Here is a 22,941-nt window from a genome sequence, read left to right as displayed (position 1 = left end):
GTGCTCTGCGTAGAAGAGGCTAAACATATGTGGAATGAATGAATGAATAAATGAATGTTCTTTATGTTATAAGCGCTCAGAATTTAAGTGACTTGTCTGACCTATTTGTTATGGAAGTTATTGTCTGACCAATTAGTCAATTAAGCTTTATTGAAATGCTGTTGTTAAGCAGTGAGTTATGCTGTCTTATGTGGGATTAAAAAAAAAAAAACTTTTAAGAAAAGTACACATTACATAAACTGCCTTTTAACTGAGTAGGATGGCTGGCATTTAAGCACTGGTTTTTATGTTCTGTGCTGGTTGTCTGCCACAGTCTAGCTGAAGTTTAACATTAAATAATGTTAAGTATGTGAATTTGGGGGAGAATTTGCATTTATATCTCATATGGTTTGTTACCCAAATAGAATTGAGTGGTTACATTTTTCTATTTTTTCATGTCTTATTTTGTTAATCATTCCAAACACATTTGTTCCATTCCATAAAAATGAGCAGCTTACCTTCCACCTTGGTGAAATTACTGTTAATCATTCTCTAATGTCTGCATTATCCCATTTAAACCGTTCCCCCGTGGTTTTACAATTCCTTCTGCTCACTAATCCAACAGGAGGAATGATGTGCAACAAGCAAATATAGAGAAACAAATAAGTTTCTCTTGTGAATCATCGCTGTTAAGCCTCATCAGCAACGTTAGAGTTTCTCAAACTGTTATTTAAGAGTCATATAAATCTACAGATAGAGCATCCCAACCAATGAGGTTGAAATTTTTCCAAGCAATGATATAAGCCTAAGAGAAGATAGAAGATAACCTTTTTCCCCCAAATTTGTATTTAAATTCTAGTTAGTTAACATATAGTGTAATATTGGTTTCAGGAGTAGAAGATACATTTATATTCATGATCCAGTTCCACTTCTAGTATCTAGCCTTAATCTTGACTGAAAGAACATTAACCTTAAAACGTAACCATGGTGAAAGAATAATTGGAACCACATGATGTATATAGTGGAAAGAGAAAATATACATAATATCCTAAGACTTATGTCCGTTTTGCTGCCCATACTTATCTCCAATGATAAAAGATTGCATATCTCCATGTAATTGCTACATGAGCAAATACATCAACAAATATTGCCAAATACCTGCATGGAATATAGAGACATCTAATCATTTAGATTTTTTTAAATACCTTAAATTTCTTAAATATTTCTTAAATACCTGAATGTTTCTTAAATATCTGAATGTTTCATGTTATATAAGTAAAATATCCAGATATTTAACTGAAATTTGTCATTCTCATGTGACTGCTTCATACTTTGTGTACAAATACCTAAATATGTATTTTGGGCCAATATCTGATATTGGTATATTGTATATAATAATCTTAATTCATAAGCAATGGCATTATATATCCATCATAATGTCACATTTATTTTTATGAATAAATGCTATAATTTAAAACTTGTAAATTAACGGTGAGCATTTTCAGGTCTACAATGACCCCACGTAGGTGCTAAACTAGTATTATCTAATGACAGTTCACTGGGGCTAGGGAAGGAGGCAGGATGAGAACACTGACAGGGTGTACATCTCATTTATTCATTTCCTTTCTAACCACTCTCTGAGATATTAAATATAAAAAGAAAGATATGCAAGGATAATAATAAAGTAAAAAGCTGACTAAACACCAAAAGTGCCAATATCACATTTAAATCCTGAAATAAAACCTTTACATTCTCCATCTGTCAGAACACAAGCACCTTTTTTTTACCTCAATAAAGATTACTCTTCACGCTACAATTCTCAATTCTCCTTTTTCATTTTACAGGGCTAGGGTCTTTAGTGACAGCACACTATAATTATGCTCAAGTGTGGGTGATTAGGAAGGGAGAATATTTCCCTACTACTTTCTCCTTGCCTTGTGAGAAGTTAGAGCAGGATGTCAGAGATTATCATGCATTGTGCCATGCCTCAGTTCATTAGACAGCCCACTTGCCTACCATCATAGGAAAACTTGACCCAAACATGAAATATACCATTGGTAATTTTTACCTTCACCGTATATTCAATTCAGATAGAGAATACACATGTAAGCTGAAGTCTCCTTAATCTCTGATGGTGCCCTTAATTCTGACGTTCTCCTTTAACCCTCAGCACCACTGACATAAACTCTTACACTCCTGCTCTTATCTCTGCTGAAGTCTTTTATAGACAACCCTTTTCTACGATTTACACCTCATTATAAAAATCAAATTTCTTGGCTGTCAGAAAGAAATTGAGTGCAGCAAGCCGGGAACTCGCTCTCTGACACCCTGAGATGGCATATCAGCCTGGAGGTGGAATTCCCAAAAGAGAAAGTCGGAATTATAGACACCACCTACATCCATTCATAAATAGAAGAAATAATGATGGCACAGGACAGTGGTTTTGAAGTTATAGTGCAGAAGATTCCAAATAATATTTAAATTAAAAAAATAGATTTATGACTAAAAATATGACTAAAAATTCACCAGGACTCACTTCCCCCTTGCACCATAGATTAATATCGCATTTATCTTATTGGAAAAACAAAAGTGTTAATGATTTGTAAAATGAAATATAGTGGTATTTCAACTCTCTTTCAGAAGGAGGATCTACCAGTTTTCCTGAAGCTCTACAACTAATCCTGTTAACATTAGTTATTTTTTCTATTTGAACTTAATCTGTCCCTTTGACCACTTTAAGGAGATATATAGGCAAAGCATGTAACTTTGATTTTTAACTAATTATATACCTCAAGTTTCTTAAAGCACTTACGTTAACTTGGGTCATGTGAAAAAAGCTACAATTAGACTTATGACTTCATAAACCATTTCCTATGTATTCACTATTTATTAATGTGTCCATTTTTAAAAAGAACTAATGGATTCTTCTTGCACTCAGCTCCCTCCACTACCCATTCTCTCACTATCAGCATCTAATACATGCTTTCATATGTTCAGTAAATGTATGTAGTGAATTTATGTGTCTGTTAGTATATGTATGTGTCTCTCATTAATGAGACAGAATGTGGAGTGTCCATCCCTGGAGAGCTTCAAGAAGTGAATAAAACCTATGTTTTATGTGATGCATTATTCTCCTCAGGAGCTTTGGTCAGATGATCTCTTAAATTTGTTTTTTGATCTATAACTAAAAGATCAATGAGCTATCATCAGGTTATTCTGTACTATTTAGTACATAGCTCTATTGCTCAAGAGTGCTAAATGGTGCCCTGGGGCTCTGAAAAAATTAACGTATAACCCTTAGGGTCCAAATTACTGCCAAGGAGTGATTTAGGTAATGAGAAATAAACTCCATTAATATCTAGCAAAGCAGTTAATCAGAAAGTAAAATAACAATAATAAATAGGTAAATCTATTTTCTCATTGTGTCCTCTTTTGGACAGAAAGAAAAACTATTATGTGTGTTCCTCACAAAAAATCTTTAATAAATTTTATAGTAACGATCAAGTCTTCCCTTGGGTTTCTTACCTCTAAACTAAATATTCCCTATTTCTTTAATCTTTGCACATAAGATCTGTTTTCGTCCCTTTAATCACCTTCATTTCTCTTTTCAATGTCCTCCTCAGTTTATCCACATCTTTATCAACATGATAACCCCTAATATTAACCTAATGAAGGACTAAAATATATTCAAGGAGCACAAGACATGCTCCTTCTTGCCTATACTTTTAAATGTTAGCTTAATGTCATGACAAACAGTAGGACAATTTTATAAATGCCATATCTGTAGTTTCTAAAATGACAAGTTGCACATCGGTAGCCATTCTAGTCAGTGATAATAGTTCCTAAAATCTCTCTGGTTTATGCACCAAGTTTATGAACCAGGCTGTGTTTAGTTTTGGCAACAGCATTTCACTAATCACAAGAAGTGGTGCAGTAATATTTGAGGTCCTACTGTAGTAGGACTATAAAAACATACATACAAGTCTTCCAGGTCTGAGAACAACTGTTGGTGCCCAGCCACATCGGGCTTTTCCCTCAGTAATCACATCTATGTATACAAGAATACTGCATCTAATAAAAGAACACAAGATCACTATGATTTATGCTTTTGTGTCAGTATGGTAACCTCTGCTTAGTACTTCTTACTATCCAGTTTTTATTAAGTTTATCAATAACTTGGCCAATTAATATACCTGGAAATCGTCCCTATTGCAGTTAAAACAAAACAAAACACAAATGAGTCAGTTGTTAGATATATTCTGACACACGTCTTCATTCACTTGCCTGGTTGTTGTTTGTTTTCCCTTGTAGAGGAAATTTCTTTATATATGGGGAATGCTAGCCATTTGAAATTCTCCAGTTTCCATAAGGAAAGTGAAAAGGAATTATATGCTCTGTCAACTAATGCCTAGGATCAGGGCTTAGTGTGAAATTCTTCAAAATCTGTGTATTTTTCCATTTGTGAGACTCAGTTTCGTCCAAAGTCCCATGTCACTATATTGCTACAATCAATCTCTTCCCAAATGGAAGAGTAAATTTTAAAGTTGGATGTATCACCTAACACAGTTATTTTGAAAGATAGTTCACCAGAATATGACCTCATTGAACTTTGACATTGGTAAGAAGAGAAAGAGATGGCCCTGTTCTTTTTCCTAATTCATGTCTCTTTACCACTGTGATGCATTTTCAACTCTTCCACAAAGTAGTGCATCCTAGTAAGCACTCTCAAATCACTTCAACAGCTCCTTTAGTTCTTGAAGTTACCATTTTCTTTTGCTTAAGGAAGAACTTGAAGATAGGTGGTCAGTGAGAGGAAAGAAAGTCAAGTCATCCATAATGCTGTTATGACACCAACAGTTTTATTCATATGAGGACAACTGATTCTTAGAAGAATGGCAAAGAAAAGTTTGGAGAACATCTTATTGAAACTAATAAAGAAAAAAATAAAAATAGTTCTAATCCCATGAGAAGAGTAACCCCTATGGTAGGTAATAAGTGAAAGGGATTGGCCTTCGTCTGAGGCAACAGGTGTGGTCAGATCAGACAGATACTATTTTACTATCATGAAGGAAGATACAGATGTATATGTGTACTTAGACCTAAGGGAATGTAAAGTTACCCTTTAGGAAACTTAATGAAAAGAGCTGGGACTTTGTTGGTAACAGACTTTGTTTCCATAGTAAAATCGTTGAAGTTTGCACAAGTATCATTGGCAATGTTAGACATCCATACTTACATATCATAATCAAACTGTTGAAAGACATTCTTGAAAGTGACGAGAGAAATAACTCATGTACAAGATGTTTTCATTAACAGCTGACTTCTTATCAAAAACCACTGAGGTCAGAAGGCAGTAGGAGATGACACATTGAAAAGTACAAAAGAAATGGAATGTTAACCAAGAATTCTATATTCAACAAACTATACTTCAGAAATAAGACATTCCCAGATAAATGAAAACTAAGACAATTCACCATACTGCCACAAGAAATACTAAAGGAAGTGCTTCAGGCTGAAACGAAAAAATCTAGACAGTAACTTGAATTCACATGAAAAAATAAAGGAAAAAAAGTTCATAAAAACTCATAAAGAAAAAAAGACTCTTTCATAAAAAAGGAGGGTTGCAGATTGAAGCCCTCTGCGTATATTGCCTTTTTCATTAAGGATTATAAAGAAAGAAAATTGGATTAAAATAGAACAATTCCCACAAGTGTTAATAATTACAGATTTTGGTTTCTTTAGTTCCTTTGGTTCTAATATTTAGTAGCATATTATGATGTACAGCATCATATCAAATACTTTCCTTGTGACACACATTTAACATTCTCACATTACAGACCACGGGCCCAGATTCCAGTTCAAATGCAATTAGGTTTAAGTGATACAATGGGAGCCATAGGAAATGTGAGAACTGTCAGATACCACACTGTCCTCACTACTGAGCTAGACTGAACCAGAAAGAGGCCAGGCTTTATGATTCCCATTCTCCCATCTCTGGCAATTCTGAACTTGACCTCTGAGTCAATCTTTACTGAATATGCATTTTAGTGACAGGTTAAGGGTTTTTGGTGGTGGTGGTGGTGGTGGTTAAAAAAAAAATCAGAAAGAGCACTGGTTAAGGTAACTATATAGGTAAATGTAAAAGTATGTACTTTTAGTTTTGACTCTTATCTGATTTAAAGGCAACCACATAAAGCAATAATATAAAACTGCGTTGATGGACTTATAATGGATGAAAAATGTAAGTTGTAAGACACTAATAGCACAAAGGAAGGTGAGGAAATACAGCTATATAGGAGCAAAGTTTTTTAAACAATTGAAATTAATATGGCATTAATCTGAACTAGATTGATATGTATTAAATGTTCACTGTAATTCCTAGGGCAACAACTAAAAAATAATTCAAAAAGTAGCATAAAAAGAAATTAGAAGAGAATTAAAATAGTACACTAGAAAATATCTATTTAACACAAAAAAGGTGGTAATGGAGGAATAGAGGAACAAAAAGAGTATAAGACATAGAAAACCAACATTAAAATGTAGATGTAAATGCTGCCTTATGGGAAATTACATTAAGTGTAGATGGATTAAGCACTCAAATCACAAGACATATTGGTAGATGGACTAAAAAACAAGAAAAGATCCAACTATTTGCTATCTACAAGAGACATGCTTTAGGTTCAAAGACACAAATAGGTTGAAAATAAGAATGGAAAAGAAATATATTATGCAAACAGCAATGAAAAAAATGCTAGAATTGGTATACTGACATCAAGCACAATAGTCTTTGTTTTGTGGCCAAAGTCAAGGGGAAGCATGAGATATGTTTCCTAAGCCATCACTTGCCTCATTCCAGGGTAGTGGATTAAAGAGTGAGGAACATCTATCACCAATTCCTGTCTCTAATTATTGTCCTCTCCCTTTCTATGGCCTGGGGAAACAGAAATTGCTTAGATTCTAAATTTGAGGGGTGCCTGGGTGGCTCAGTTGGTTAAGTATCTGACTCTTGATTTCAGCTCAGGTCATGATTTCATGGTTCCTGAGTTCGAGCCCCACATTGTTTGAGCCCCACATTGGGCTCTGCACTGATAGTGCAGAGCCTGCTTGGGATTCTGTCTCTCCCTCTTCGCTCTGCCCCCCCTTCACTTGTGTTCGCTTTCTCTCTCTCTCTCAAAATAAATAAGTAAATATTTAAAAAATAATCTAAATTTGATTAAAAACCTAAATTTGATTAAAAAGCCTAAAATATAGTTTTTATTTGATTTTATTTTTAATAAAATCCTATTATATGTGAAAATACAGTCATATTTTTATTAAACAATAATTTATGAACATAAAAGGATATAAAACATAAATGCAAGCTCAATTCATTTTCACAAGTGAGAGCATACTTACGTAATTAGATCAAGAAATGGAACATTGACAAGGTACCTGGGTGGCTCAGTTGGTTAAGAGTCCAACTTCAGCTCAGGTCATGATCTTGCTACTTGTGAGTTTAAGCCCCAGCTCAGAGCCTGGACCTTGCTTTGGATTCTGTGTCTCCATCTCTTTCTGCCCCGCCCCCTCTCTGTCACTTTCTCTTTCTCAAAAATAAATAAACATTAAAAAAATGTTTAAAAAAGAAAAGAAATGGAACATTGCTAACATCCTTGAACCAACCACTTTTGTCTCATCTTCTAGGCACTTCTTCCCTCAAAGGATAACTACTATCTGGACTTCTAACACTATAGATAAGTTTTATCTGCTTCTAAACATTATATAATGAAATAATAGTGCATACTTTTTTGTGTCTTGCTTCTTACACTTAATGCCATGTTTATGCAATACATCTATATTGTGGCTGCAGTTGTACTTTGCTCATTCATATTGTGTTACCGAATTCCCTTGTGTGATTATACTGTAATGTATTTATCAGTTCTGCAATTGATAGATTTTGGGGTAGTTTCCAGATTGGGGCCATTCTGTGCAGTGCTGTTATGAATATTTTTGTATATATTTTTCAGTAAAAATATGTAAACTTTTCTCTTCATGAATAAGACTAAAGCTATTGGAATAGGATATACCTATATTCAACTTTAGTATGAGTTGCCAAATATTTTCCAGTGTAGTCCTACTAATGTACACTCCCTCCAGCAATTTATGAGAGTTTAGTTGCTCTATATTCTCACCAATGTTTGATGTTTACTGTTTTCATTTTAATCATTCTGATGGGCATGTAGTTATAGTAAACTGTGATTTTAATTTTCATTTTTCTAATGAACACTTTATCATATATTTGTTGGCCATCTTAATATCTTTTATATATTGAACACTATTATATATTTGTTGGTCACCTTAATATGTTTTTTTTTTCTGAATTCTTGCTTATTTTCCTGTTTGGATTCTGTCTTTATTTTTTTTATTGATTTACTAATGTTTTCTCCCAATCTGTGGGTTAACTTTCACTCTATAAATGGCGTGGTTTGATTAGCAGACATTCTTAAAAGTATCTAAGTTACTAATTTTTCTCATATGGTTATTGATTCTGAGGTCATATTTAAGAAATACTTCCTTACTTTAAGATCTTGAAGATATTCTTCAGTGCCTCCTCTAGAAGACATTGTTTTACTTCTAAATGCAGCTCTGTACTTCATCTACAGTTGACTTTTGTGTGTGGTTGAGAGATATGAGTTAATAGATAGATGTAGATAGATATAGATATAGATGTAGATATAGATGATATAGTTATAGATATAGATATAGATTGATACAGATTTACCCCCTATGGATGGGTATCTAATTCACCCAGCACCATTTATTTAAATGACCATCCTTTTCCCATTAATCCTTAAGGCTGCCTTTGCTGTGATTTTTAAGATCTTTTCCTTTTTTCCTCTTTTTAACCAGCTAATGAGAGACTTGAAGATATTATCCAGTAAGTATTGATGCACAGAAAATCATTAACCCAGTTTCTGAAAATAAAAAGCATTGATGCTATCATCTCCACTATTCTTCGGTTGTTTTAGTCTAGCCATACATAATACATATAGCCTTCTCATGATTCTTTTTTGTTCTTTGAAAAATAACTTTTCTAATAAGATAAGTAATACTGTTCATTGATTAAAAAAACTTATAACATACAGAAAATAAAGCAGAAAATATGAATCACCATAATCCCATCAACTAAAAGAAAATCACTAAAAAATTTGATGAGTTTTCTTCTCATTCATTTTTTTAAAAAGTTCATTCATAATATTTAATTCAAAGTTACTAACTACATAAAAACACCAAAATTTATAATTAAAACATAGATGATGACATTTTGCTTACCAAAATAGGTATTCATGAACACTTAAGGGGTGTCTGGGTCACTCAGTCCAGTAAGCGTCAGACTCTTGATTTCAGTTAGGGTCATGATTCCAGGACTGTGAGATAGAGCCCCACATTGGCTCCATGCTGAGTGTGGAGCCTGCTTGGTATCCTCTCCCTCCCTCTCTTTCTGCCCCTCTCCCACTCATGCATGCGTTCTCTCTCTTTCAAAAGAAATAAACATTAAAAAAAAAAAACTGGAAGAACATTTAAAAATGCAGAAAGGAAGAGCACCTGGGTGACCCTCTCTGTTGTGTGTCCAACTCGGTTTTAGCTCTGGGCAAGATCACGGTTTGTGGGTTTGACACCTGCATTGTGCTCTACTCTGACAGCCCAGAGCCTGCTTGGGTTTCTCTCTCCCCCTCTCTCTGTCCCTCCTTCACTGAAGGTCTCTTTACATAAACAAACAAACAAACAAACACAAACTTTGAAAAAATGCAGAAGGGAAACAAGATGGCACAGATCATCTTTTCCTACCAAGTGCAGCTAAAAATTCTGAAAATAACCCAAGAGGCAACTCTGAAAGTTGAAAAGAGGAAGGTGAACTGGCTAGAAATCTCAGAACCCAAAGCAACATAGTAGCCTGACGTCTTCTGACCTTCTCCTGTCCCCATTTACACCAGCAGAAAGAGAACCAGGCCCAACATCTCCTGGTCCCCAACTAAATGGGAGAATATGGTCCAAATAACTGAATTCCTTTCCCAGATTGAAACAATTAGCATAGATTTTTGTTCTCTGCCCCATGGCCAATCTTATCCCCCACCTTCAAACTCAGATATAGGCAGTCTTGATTAAGTGGGAACCCTGTCAACAATAGGAAGCCCATGGAACTATCTCTACCCCATGAGCAAGAGTTTCCCTTCCCTTAAACACTTAAAGACTCTAAGTACCTGGCTTTGTGGCTGGCACCAGGGAGGAAAACCAGAGAGACAAAAATAGACTATAAAGGCTCATAAAGATAAATTGTCAGTGCAACCGTAGCCCATGAAATGTAGGCCAGGGCCTCCATGCTAAACCAGAACATAAGGTACAGAAAACCAGAGAAGACAGAAAAAATGAAGAAGGTGACTCCCTGATAAAACAGAAAACTTAAGTAGGATCCAGAGTATCCTAAAATAATAATCAAAATTTCCGGGACAAAACGAAAATCATTTGCCATAACAAGAAATAGGAAAATCACAACTTGAATGAGAAAAGACAACAGATGCCAAAACTAAGAAAAACAGGCTATATTGAAATTATTCGCCAAGGAATTTACCTTAGCCATAATCAAATTGCTTCAACAAGCAACTGTAAGTATCTTTGAAAAAAAAATGAAAATCTCACTTGAAAATAAAAAAAGACCAAATGAACATCATAGAGCTAAAATACACAATTACTGAAGTAAATTTTTTTTTCATTGGATGGGCTCAATAGAAAGAATATGACAGAGAAAAGAATCAGTAAACTTGAAACTAGAATAACAAATTACTCAATGAAAACAGTAGGGAAAGCATACACACAGAAACAAAATAATAAAAGATCCAATGTTCATGTCATCAGAGTGCCAGAAGAAGAGAAAGAGAATGGGGCCGAAAACGTATTTAAAAAATAATAGCTAAAAATTCCTAAGTTTGGTAAAATATGTGCATCGACAGATTTGAAAGAGTTGAGCAAACATCAAACTGAATAAAAACTTAAAAAAAATCCACATCAAGACACATTAAAATTAAGTTTTAAAAACAAAGAAAAAAATTTGAAAGCAGCCAGAGAGAAAGCAGCCAAACAAAATACTACCCATAGTGGATGACATACGATATTTTTCTCATCCGCAGCCATGAAAACCAGAAAGAAGTGGTATGACAGTTTTCAAATAATTAAAGAAAAGAACTCTCAACCCCAAATATATCCTTCAGGGAAAGAGTTAAAAAAAAAAGAAATTTTTAGATGAAGAAAATTTAAGATAATTTGTCATCGGCAGACTTATTCTCCAAGAATAAAGAAAACACTCAAACAGAAAGAAAATGGCTGCAAGATAAGATCTGAAATTCCAGAAAGGAAGGACAAACAATGCAATAGGCGAAAATAAAATTAAGCAGAACTTCTTCTCTTCATGATTTTTTCAAAATCATTTTTGATCACTGAAGCAAAAGTTATAAGACCATCTATTCAATGTATTCATATGTAGAGAAAATATTTAAGGTAATTATATTTTCAAAGATGAAAGATAAAGAGACCTAAGTGGAAATAAGCTTTCTACATTTCACTGGAAGTAGTAAAACACCAAGACTAGTACATTGTGATAAGTTATATAGTTATATTATGATATCTAGAGCAAGTACTAATGAAACTGTAGAAAAAAATATACTCAAAATCATTAAAAATTAATGGTATCCTAAATAATGGTCAAGTAACTCACAGGAGAGCAAGAAAAGAGAGAGGTATGAGAATAAACAGAAAACAAACAAAATGGCAGCTGTAAGTCCTGTTCTTTCAATAATTACCTTCAGTATACATGATCTAAATACACCAATTAGAAGACATTTGGCAGGGTGGATTTAAAAACAAACTAACAAACAAACATCAAAAACCCACATGACCCAATTCACTGTATGCTGCCTCCAAGAAATTAACTTCAAAACCAATGCAGGTGAGTTGGAAGGAAAGGATGGAAAAAAGACACACTACACAAGCATCAACTTAAAAGAAAAATTCAGAGAGAATTCTTTCTTTATTAACATACTCATAATGTTCAAATACTCTAATGTATGGTGGGGCCCAGTGTTGATGAAATCATTTGGTTACTACAGATTTGCAGACTTTCTTAGCTCTTCCTGAACCAAATTACTCAAGAGTCAAGATCTTACTAATGTATATATTTTTAAATAGTAATAACTAGAAAACCATCTAGATGAGCACACTGATATGAAATTGTTGGCAGGAGGTTGCTGGTCAGAAAAGCAGCCAAAGCTAAAGGGAGCACATATGCAAGATCACTTAGATAAATGAGAGCCCAGCTTCATGTTTTGCATTTGAAAGCGTTCTAATGCAGTATGAAAATAGCAATAGAAGAGGGACAAGTGAAGAGATGATTTTTATCCTCAGTTCTATGGTGTGGCTTGTGGCTCTGTTCTTTTCAACATCTGTCAGTCTCTATCAATATATGCCTGCATAAAAATTCAGGCAATTATCATTTGAAAGGTTATAAAATTGTCCACACAGTCACATTCACCTTCTCAGTTGTAGTTTGACAGCAAGGTTGGTAAGTTAGATCCAAATCAAATTAGCCTTCAATAAGATGCTTTCAAATTACTATAACAAACTTCCTGGTACCTATAGTGCCTTTTAGAGGACCAGAGGCCTCACTCAAATGGACCGGAAGGCCTGTTGACTAGACCATACTGCATGCAGTCCGCTAAAGTGCTGGAAGCCATGGACAAAAACCAAAAAACAAAACAAAAACAAACAAAAAATCATCCCTTGCTTTTTCCCCTAGACCATTGTAGAAAAGTGAAGGGTTTTTTTTAATTTCTAAAAGCAGATGAAAATATGTTAGAAAATGTACTTTCTATTTTTTTTTTTCAATCAAATTCTAGGATGTCCTGTGGGTTCTGGAACCAATGAGAGCGACCCTGTACCTATAGAGAAATCCAGTAATTGCACTCGCATGTGAACTCCCGTATAAAAACTGTCATAGTTCTATAGATGGCTGGCCCTGAACTAGGCATTCCCATAACTTGATAAGAGAGCCACAGGAGGGCTCAGCATGACATTAGAGTGGAAATAAGATATGGTCCTCTTCCTACAGTCCTCCTGCAATCTTTCATGACCAATCATCTATTTAGTTAGAAATACTTATTTAGATGTTTAGTCTGAGTGCCATCTTTCTTTATCTCAGCTACATTCTGTCCCTAGCCAGATGTAGAAAAGGGTCATACTCTATGAAGAATGATAAATAAATTGATTCCATATTCCTAACATCAGTTTATACTGTGAGGTTGTAGGGGGGATGGTGGGTAGAGTATAGTGGGCTTAGATCAGCTTTTCAACATTTGAAACTTTTTTCTTTCAATTCAGTACCATTCGATTCAATTCAATTTCACAGTTATTAGACATTTGATGTGAAAGGTACTCTATAATGCCAATAAAACCAGAGGAAGACAGAAGTAGTTGTCAGTCTGATAAAGAAGTATGTTAAATACAACAACAATATCACAAGGTAAATCTCTCCCTCTTTCCTTCCTTTTTCCACTTTTCCCCTTCCTTCCTTCTTTCTTTTTCTTTTCTTCTTTTCCCCAGCTTCATTGACATTTAATTGACATACAACACTGTGTAAATATAAGGTGTACAACATGATGTTTTGATACATGTATATCGTGTATTTTCTATACATTCACATATATTCATGAAATGATTACCACAACAGGGTTAATTTAACCTATCCATCATCCCACAGAATTATCAGTTTTTGTGTATGGTGAGAACATTTCTTCCTGACGTACTGTCATCCCAAAGACACATTAACAAATATAAATACTGATTTCCACCTATCATTTCTCTAGCATCTTTCACTCACCAATCAAAGACAACAATGCCCTCATAATAGTAGATGTCATAAAAGCAATCATTCCTTTTGCAGAGACCTAAAGAGCAAGGAAGACTTTCTCAAGGTCACCTTTTACTTTTCCGATGCACACAATGAAAACACCAGCACCTCTGCTCCTGGTAAGGGCATCTCTCATAACTGCAGTTTTCCTCCACCAACTATAATGCGCTACTGGTGATTTTCATCTACTTCTGTATGAAAACATGATAGAATGCACCTCTTCCCTGGGTTATTTCCAGAGCTACTGTATTTATTATATTAATGTTTATCACTTGGATGTCATTTAATGAATGTCGGCGGGGGTGGGGGGGAGGGAGGAGATAGAATGTTCACCGAAAGAAACTGTGCCATTAATTCAAATGGATGGTAAAGACAAGCATGCACATTCACATGGCCATATGGGGGCTGTTTTAGGGCACTGAAGCAGTTAATTTTGTTTTAAAGACACAAGCTTAGATAAAATAGATCTTTCTGACTTTGTTGAGAATTGAAATTATAAAGCATGTAAGGCTTCAGATCAAAATGCCTTATTATTCTCCCCTCCCCACCTTATCTGAGGAGTGTAATGCCCTTACAATGGCCCACTTCTTGAACTCTTTCCAATTTCAGATATTTCCTATCTCTTTTAATACCTCATTGCTTTTGCATCAATTACAGCCTGACCTAAAGCTGCACTGGAAGTGGAAGTGATATATAGTGGAATCCATTTAAATGAATTTCTGATGAAAGAATAAAACTGTTAAAAGAATAAATTTACTGCACACAAATTTATACAAATCCCGTATATGCTGTGAAATCCTCTTAAATGAAAACCTGATGAAAGATTAAAATGTTAAATGAATTAAAATCCACCAGACTGGTGAAATATAATGATGATTTGACCTACTAAATGAATGGCTGAAATGAAGATATAAATTTGAAGTGCTCCAATGTATGTCAATTTTAACTGTGTGGTGAGCCAGCATAACACAAAAATATGGCTCTTGCTATTAAAGGAACACATTCTTTGTTGAACCAGCCATTATTTAGAAACACCTGTGTTCGTTCTTTGCATGATGAAAAAAGCAAAATATCCTGGTTCACACACAGGTAACATTATGCATTAACTCTTCCCTCTTTTCTAATCCTTTATCTATATCCTCTCTATATAGATATAATCCTGTATCTATATCCTCTTTAGGTTATATTTCAATTTGGACACAGTGCCGTAAGTGTGGATAAGAAAACTGGGAACTTCCCATGGCCATGTCTTTCCTTCAACAGGGGTCCTTACTAAAACAGCAGTTATATCTTGTTCACTGAATATACATTGGCCAAAAGCTAATATTAGGATGTAAATTTTCAGTGAGACACAGGGAGTTGGCCAAGAAGTTCCTATCAAGAATTACTACTCTATCTAACTCCCAATATAACATTCAAAAAAATAAAAACTCTGTTATAAAGTTTCTAGCACTTAAAATAAGTTTGCAAACCGGCTTCTGGCCCAGAAGAATTATAGGTTCCAACTCAGTTTAGGGAACAGGTGATACATGTTTTGTTGGTAATAAACTTGAAGCCTTGGTCACTCAAATATCATATCTCTCTAATTAGGCACAACTGGAAGCCTTTGATTATTGCCAGGAAAAACAAAAATGCAATTGCACTATGGAAAACTTCACCCAGCAGTCCTTTGACCTCAGTTCAGATTATGGTATTACAGCCATTTGCAATTAGAAGCCATGGCCAGGAAGAGGTCATTATCCCCACAGGCACCTCTGGTGGTGCCCAAATTTCTGGGCATATGGCCAAATGCATGTGACCATTAATTTAAATGCATCTACTCACCATCAAATGATCTATAATTTGTCTTAAAGGACCAAAAGGGGTGAGGTTTCTATGCTAATTAGGTCTGGCCAATCCTGAACCTGCTTCTAGGGAGAAATAGAACATTGCTTTTAGAAAGCTTTTGAATTTTTCATCAATCCTAGATATTCTTGGGTGAGGAATTGTCCTAACCTTCAGTGGAATTCCTAACAAGGAAGGAATCCAAGGCACGGTTGCAAGTGATCCAGGGTGGTCTGTGGTGGTTACTTGGCATAGCCTAGAATAAATGTCTTGGGTGCTGCAACATCCCTTAAGTTACTGTTGTCTAAAAGGCCAGATGCTTTGCCTTTCGTGGATAATCTTGGTGTCATTTGTCAACTACAGTAGTTGCCACACCAGCTTCCAAATGCCTCAAGAACAAGAAATGAGTCTTGGTTATCTTTGCAATTCTAGGGAAACCCACAGCACCTGATAAATGTTGTGTTGGGGTGCCTGGGTGACTAAGTGGGTGAAGTGCCTGACTGTTGATTGCAGCTCAGGTCATGATCTCACAGTTCATGAGATCCAGCGCCACAATGGGCTCCTCACTGACAGCACGGAGCCAGCTTGGGATTTTCTCTCCCTTTCTCTCTCTCTCTTCCCCCCCCCCTCACTCTCTCAAAGTAAATAATTAAGCTTTAAAAAGAATAAATAAATGTTGGATTAAACTAAAACGGTTGAGAGCAACTTTACTGAGGCAGAAGTGAGTAAGACTTGGGGCTCTAGCACCCTCTGGGGGATGCCATAGTTGACTTCCCTTATATTTTTTCATTAGCTTCAGAATATTTATGAAGTGCCTCTTATGGAGAGCTAAATAGTGGGAATGGAATATGTATACTCAGGAGGCTTACTTTCTGTCAGAAATGCTGAAGATTTCTAATTGTTGTGATGATTGTTTATAGAGTAACAACTATTACCAGGACCTGTAGGAGGCACAAAGATACAGTAGTAAATAAGGTATAGCTCCATTTAAAGGAGCACTGATGGGGAAATGCGCAGTTACAACTGAATATGAGAAGTGCTCCAAAAGGATTAAGTACAGAATGGAAAAGAGTAAATATTATCTAAACTGAAACCTGAAGGATGAATCAAAGTAGGCAAAAAAGGCGTAAAAATAGAAGGGGAGCTATACTTTCCAGCTGACCTTATTTTGTGGATCCATGTTCTACATGTTTTTCGTTAACACACAGATATTTTCATCTTTCAAATAAATAATAAGAATATTTAGCTCTACCAACTGTTTGACTCTTTTTGAATAGCAGATGAGTGCCCACAGCTTATTTTATTATGAATATTTTTTGCATATGTCTAGCAAGTAGGTCAGGTATTAGCGTGTAAAATTAAATACTTATCAGGATTACTATCATCAGTAATGTCATGGTAGGACTTAAAGACTTCCAGTATTTATTGGTGTCAGAGTGAAAAAGAATTCTTATATCATGAAGTTAAATAAAGTATAGTGAAAGTGTATTAAACTGCTATGGATAAAAACATCTATTTATATTCTTTAAGTTGTACCTAAAATATGCATAAAAATTCATTATTTTTTAGAGATATTTATCAAAAATGGGGATTAATCTTCACTCAGTTTTAATTTAAAATCTGAAGATGAATTGGGATTATAGAACATGATTTAAATAAAAATAATATATATCCACATGAAAAAATATATATAACTATATAAATATTTAATATATGTATACATTAAAATGCATTTTATTTTAGTATAAAAGATAAAAATATATAAAAATTAAAAATTAAAAATTATATATGTGTGTGTATATAGTGAAGTGACACTAAAAGCATATGAAGAACAAGTAAAATCTAAACAGTTATTTTTGAACATTTCAAAGACTTCTTTTTCTCAAGTCTTCTTTTGATTTCTAATTTAAATATATTAATTATTAAAAAGTATGCACATCTCAAATTTCACATTACCAATCAAACTCTCAAAAATTCCATTTTGCACTCACATAATTCTTTCTAGACTGAGATTTGGTATAAAGTGAAGTACAAAGGTTTATGAATATCTGGTCACCTGACGGTGACTTACATTTGTCAGTTTATATGAGCTCTCTGATGATCCACCTTGGAACCATTCACTGAAAGCTTGCTGGAAAGCAGAGTTTCTGGGGGAATAAATCTCTGATCATCAGAATCTTTGACAGTTTGGATTTATGAAATGCATAATCCTGGACCCATGCCAGGTCTACTGGATCAGAACTGTGGGAAGGCTTGGGAGAGTGAGATTTAGCAACAACACAATTAACAAAAGTAACTTTAATGCACAGTTCGGTTTTTAAAATGGTGAAACATGATAGAAGGTAAGTCTCCAAATTATGAAACCTTGAAGTGGAGCCCAAAACTCAATTTCCCTCTTGACTAAGATTATGACTGAGAATAACAGAAAGATTGGAAAGAAAAATAAATGTAGGTGATTACAATCATGATAGGAAGGAAAGATTTTTTAGGGAGATTTTAGTTTGAAAAAAAACTCAATTCCTAAAAGCAGCTCCTTAAAAGATGGAGTCAACAGCCATGAGAAGTCATCAGGGAAACTTAGTGAGAAAAGGGGGCTCTGGCAGGGATTAATCAATCATTCAAGCTATAGGCCAGGAACAGCATAGGCCCTCAACAAATTTTTGTTGGATGAATGGATAGATGGGAATTCTGGGTCTCATTTTTAGTGTGTCAGTGTATTAAGAACTACAAATGTGGAGATTCTAAGAGAATTGAACTTTATGTATTTTGATCACAAAGATATTCTACAAATCTAGTTGTGATTTACTGTTAGAATGCTTGCAAGTGTGATATGCTAGACTATCTCCTAGGGCGTTTTTCTGAATACCTACAGGAGACACAGTAATATGGATGCTTTGTGCCAAGGCCAATCTAAAGCAAGATTTCCAAGTATAAATAAACACTAGTGATTAATTTGTGCTTTACTTGATAGTAAATATTGACAGAATTATCAGATAGGCATCATTGCATCCGAAGCTTCATCTAGAACTTGGTATGCAAGTCAAGAGTATTATTTCAGTTTGGAGATTGAAAACAGGTAACATAATTTTCCTTGGCAACGTATTAAAATTGAAAAGTTCTTGGAGAACTTTTGGAGAACAAGATGCTAATTTTACCACTAATTCATTGTACAAATTTGGACAAGTTATTATATACCTATTAGTAAAACAAGAAAATTATACTATTATTCTAAACGGTTAGGGCAGTTGTAATCGGTAACATGCTGGTAAATAGTTAACAACTAGATCTCTAAAGGAGGGGGAAAAAAGCCTAATTCATATTAGCATTCTCTAATTTACATGAAGTAAAGACTCTCTTTGCAGTCAATTTAAAGCTGTCAATATGATATCACTAAATGCAGAGTTGGGTAGAGAAGCATACAAGTGGGGAGGAGGTAATATTCTATGGTAACATAATAATACTTTATGTAACTACTCCCTAATCTGGAAATTTTCTTTGTTTCTCTTTTTTGCTCTTCATTTATCTTTAGATTCCCTGAAGTGAAATTTCCAAGTCAAAGAATGTATGTATGTGAACATTTCTAAGGCTCTTGATGAAGATGCCAAATGATGTAAAAACAAAACAAAACAAAACTTTAATTTATAATAATAATTTATTTAATAATAATATAAATTCTACCATACTATTGCCAAGATAGAGTATTATTATTTTTAAAACAGCTTTCTTAATTTGGTAGCCTTTTTTCTATAGTTTTTAATTGGATAAACTTTTAAGTATACTAGCTAACAATTTGTGTTTCTTTCTCTGAAAAATGTTCATAAACTTTGCCATTTGTCTACTATAATTCTTAATGTATTTTTCTTCTTTAATGTTCATTTATTTATTTGAGAGAGAGAGAGAGTGCATGCACGTGAGTGGGGAAGGGGCAGAGAGAGAGAGAAGGAGAGAGAAAATTTCAAGCAGACTTCATGCTGTCAGGGCAGAGCCCAATGCAGGACTCAATCCCATGAACTACAAGATCACCACCTGAGCCAAGATCAAGAGTCAGACGCTCAACTAACTGAGCCACCCAGGCACCCCTTACTGGATTTTTCTAATTAATTTTATAAGTTGAGCTTATAACCCTTTGTTAGCATGTTGCAAAAACGTGATTATAAAATTGTTTAATGTCCAAAAGTACATCTTTTATGATTAAATCTGGATTTTTTCCCATTCCTTCACAAACTTTTCTGGTTTTCATTTTACATTTCAATATTTAAACATCTGAATTTACTTTGCCCTATAGTATGAGGAAAGATCTACAATGTTTTTATTTTCCCCTCAAAAATTTGGTCAATTTCTCCCTATCTCTTTTTCAAAATCTCCCTCTCCTCTCATCTTAATGTGTGATGCCATCTTCATCAATGTTAAATTTAGTATATGTAGTGATCTGTTTGCCCATTTAGCCTTTTCTATTGATCTATCTGCCCACCCTCATGGTAGTACCTTTCTATTATAATATATGCCCCATTATAATTAATTTCAATATCTAGTAGGTAATTCTCTGTTGTTTTCTTAAATCATTATAAGTTATTTCTTCCAGATAACTTTATAATGGTTTAGTCTGCGAAAAAAAAAAAAAAAAAGCCCAGTGAGCTATTTATACCTATTATATTAAACACATATAGCATTTGTATCTTTGCAGTGTAACTATTTAAGTCTTATTTTTATATTCCCTGGTAAATCTGGTGGTTTTCTTTATATATCTTATTGAAGTCATTAGTAGATATGTAACACTTTTCATGCTACTATACGCAAAATCTATTTTCAATCTATTTTCATGTAGCTGTGTTACATATTTCACGACTGATAAGTAGAAAAGCCATTGATTTTATATAAATGTCACTTAAACTTATTCACAACATATAAATATATATATATATGTGTGTGTATATATGGTATGTATGTATGTATGTATGTATGTATGTATTTAGAGAGAGTGAGCAGGGGAGGGGCAGGGGGAAGGAGAGAGAGAATCCTAAGCAGGCTCCACATCATCAGCTCAGAGCCCCACATGGGGCTCAATCCCACAAACCATGAGATCATAACCTGAGCTGAAATCAAGAGTCAAATGCTTAACTGACCAAGCCACCTACATGCCCCATATTCACAATACATTTTTTAAAAATTAATCTTGAATGGGGCGCCTGGGTTACGCAGTTGGTTAAGCGTCCGACTTCAGCCAGGTCACGATCTCGCGGTCCGTGAGTTCGAGCCCCGCGTCAGGCTCTGAGCTGATGGCTCAGAGCCTGGAGGCTGTTTCCGATTCTGTGTCTCCCTCTCTCTCTGCCCCTCCCCTGTTCATGCTCTGTCTCTCTCTGTCCCAAAAATAAATAAACGTTGAAAAAAAAATTAATCTTGAAGAGTTATATTTATACCATTACATGAATGATGATGTGTTTTCAGTTTTACATCATACTGTGTTGACCAGGAATTTAAAAACAATAATAATGGTGAACATTCTTGCCTGCTTACTTGATTTATTTTTTCTTGTCCTTCCTTTTTTTTTTTTTTTTTTTTTAACCTGGAGAAAGTTGCCTATTACATGCAGTAAGAAAATTCATGTATACTTGCATATTTGCACCAAGTGTTTTGTTAGCTCTCTGTTTGAGATACATATTCTTTAAAGCATATTTCTATTTCTAATATTTTAAAAGTATTTTTGTTCTTGTATTTTTAATTATTTACTTCTAATTCATTAATTAAATCAAGTATTAAATTTTACCAGATAGATTTTTGGCATCTATTGATATGTTTTGGAAAATAGTAAATAAAGAGGAAGGATTATTTATCGCCTCTCCTACAGGAACTATACCACTGGATAATCAAATAAAAGACCAGGAGACATTTCTCTGTATAGAAATAGTCTAGCTAATAAATAAGAAATGAACAATAAAGTAGAATTTCATAATTTTTCAAATTCTAACAAACTAATGGAACAAGACACTGACCTCTAATTACAGGATGTGCAGAAGACCAAGGAATGTATTAAATTGTAGCACAGGGTAACAATCAGGCAGATACATACTCTGGGAAACTCTATAGGCAAATTTATTTTAAACAAATAAACCATAAGAAGAAAAAGATAGGGAAGGAGATCATACATTTAAAAGATATTGAGGGGCACCTGATTGGCTCAGTCGGTTGAGCCTCCGACTTCGGCTCAGGTCATGATCTCACGGTCTGTGAGTTCCAGCGCCGAGTGGGGCTCTGTGCTGACAGGTTGGAGCCTGGAGGCTGCTTCAGATTCTTTGTCTCCCTCTCTCTCTCTCTCTCTGAACCTCCTCCGTTCATACTCTGTCTGTCTCTGTCTCAAAAATAAATAAATGTTAAAAAATAAATAAATAAAAATAAATAAAAGATATTGAGACAACTCATCAAATTGTACACTTAAAGTAGGTGCGATTTATTGCACAGAGAATACACATCAATAAAATAGTTTCAAAAAAGAGAGACTTAACATATATATATCAAAACATCTAAAAGTATGAATCTTATTTGTGTCCTGGGTTTATTTATTTATTTATTTTTATTTTATTTTTTTGTATTTATTTTATTTTTTTAATTTACTTTTGAGAGAGAGAGAGAGCAAGCACAAGTGGGGGAGAGAGAAAGGAAGACACAGAATCTGAAGCAGGCCCCAGCCTCCAAGCTGTCAGCACAGAGCCTGGGGCTTGAACTCACAGACCATGACGTCATGACTTGAGCTGAAGTCAGATGCTTAACCGACTGAGCCTCCCAGGCGCCCCTGTCCTGGATTTTTAAATTACAGCAGCAACAACAACAACAACAACAACAACAGATAAATGTCATTTGTAAATAAATCTCATCAGAAATTTGAACACTGGACATTTTGATTATATTAAGAAATTATTAATTTTAGGTGAGATTTTAGTATTGTGGTTATGTTAAATGATTCCTTATAATTAAAGGGACATAATAAATACTTATGGATAGGATAATATGGTCTCTGGAATTCACTTCAGAATAACAGGACAGAGGAAAATGGAAGAAAGTGTAGAAAGAACAGGACTGACTTTAGCTTGATATTATTGGGGTTAAGTGATGAAACCTTTTTTCCTATCCTATCTATTTTTGTATATGATTGTGAATCTCCATGTTAAATGCTACATGTTAAGAGAGGGTATAATCACAACTTTCATAGA

Source organism: Felis catus, chromosome C2 (genome assembly GCF_018350175.1).
Source record: "Felis catus isolate Fca126 chromosome C2, F.catus_Fca126_mat1.0, whole genome shotgun sequence".
Taxonomy (NCBI): domain Eukaryota; kingdom Metazoa; phylum Chordata; class Mammalia; order Carnivora; family Felidae; genus Felis; species Felis catus.
Note: the sequence above shows the minus strand (reverse complement) of the source record.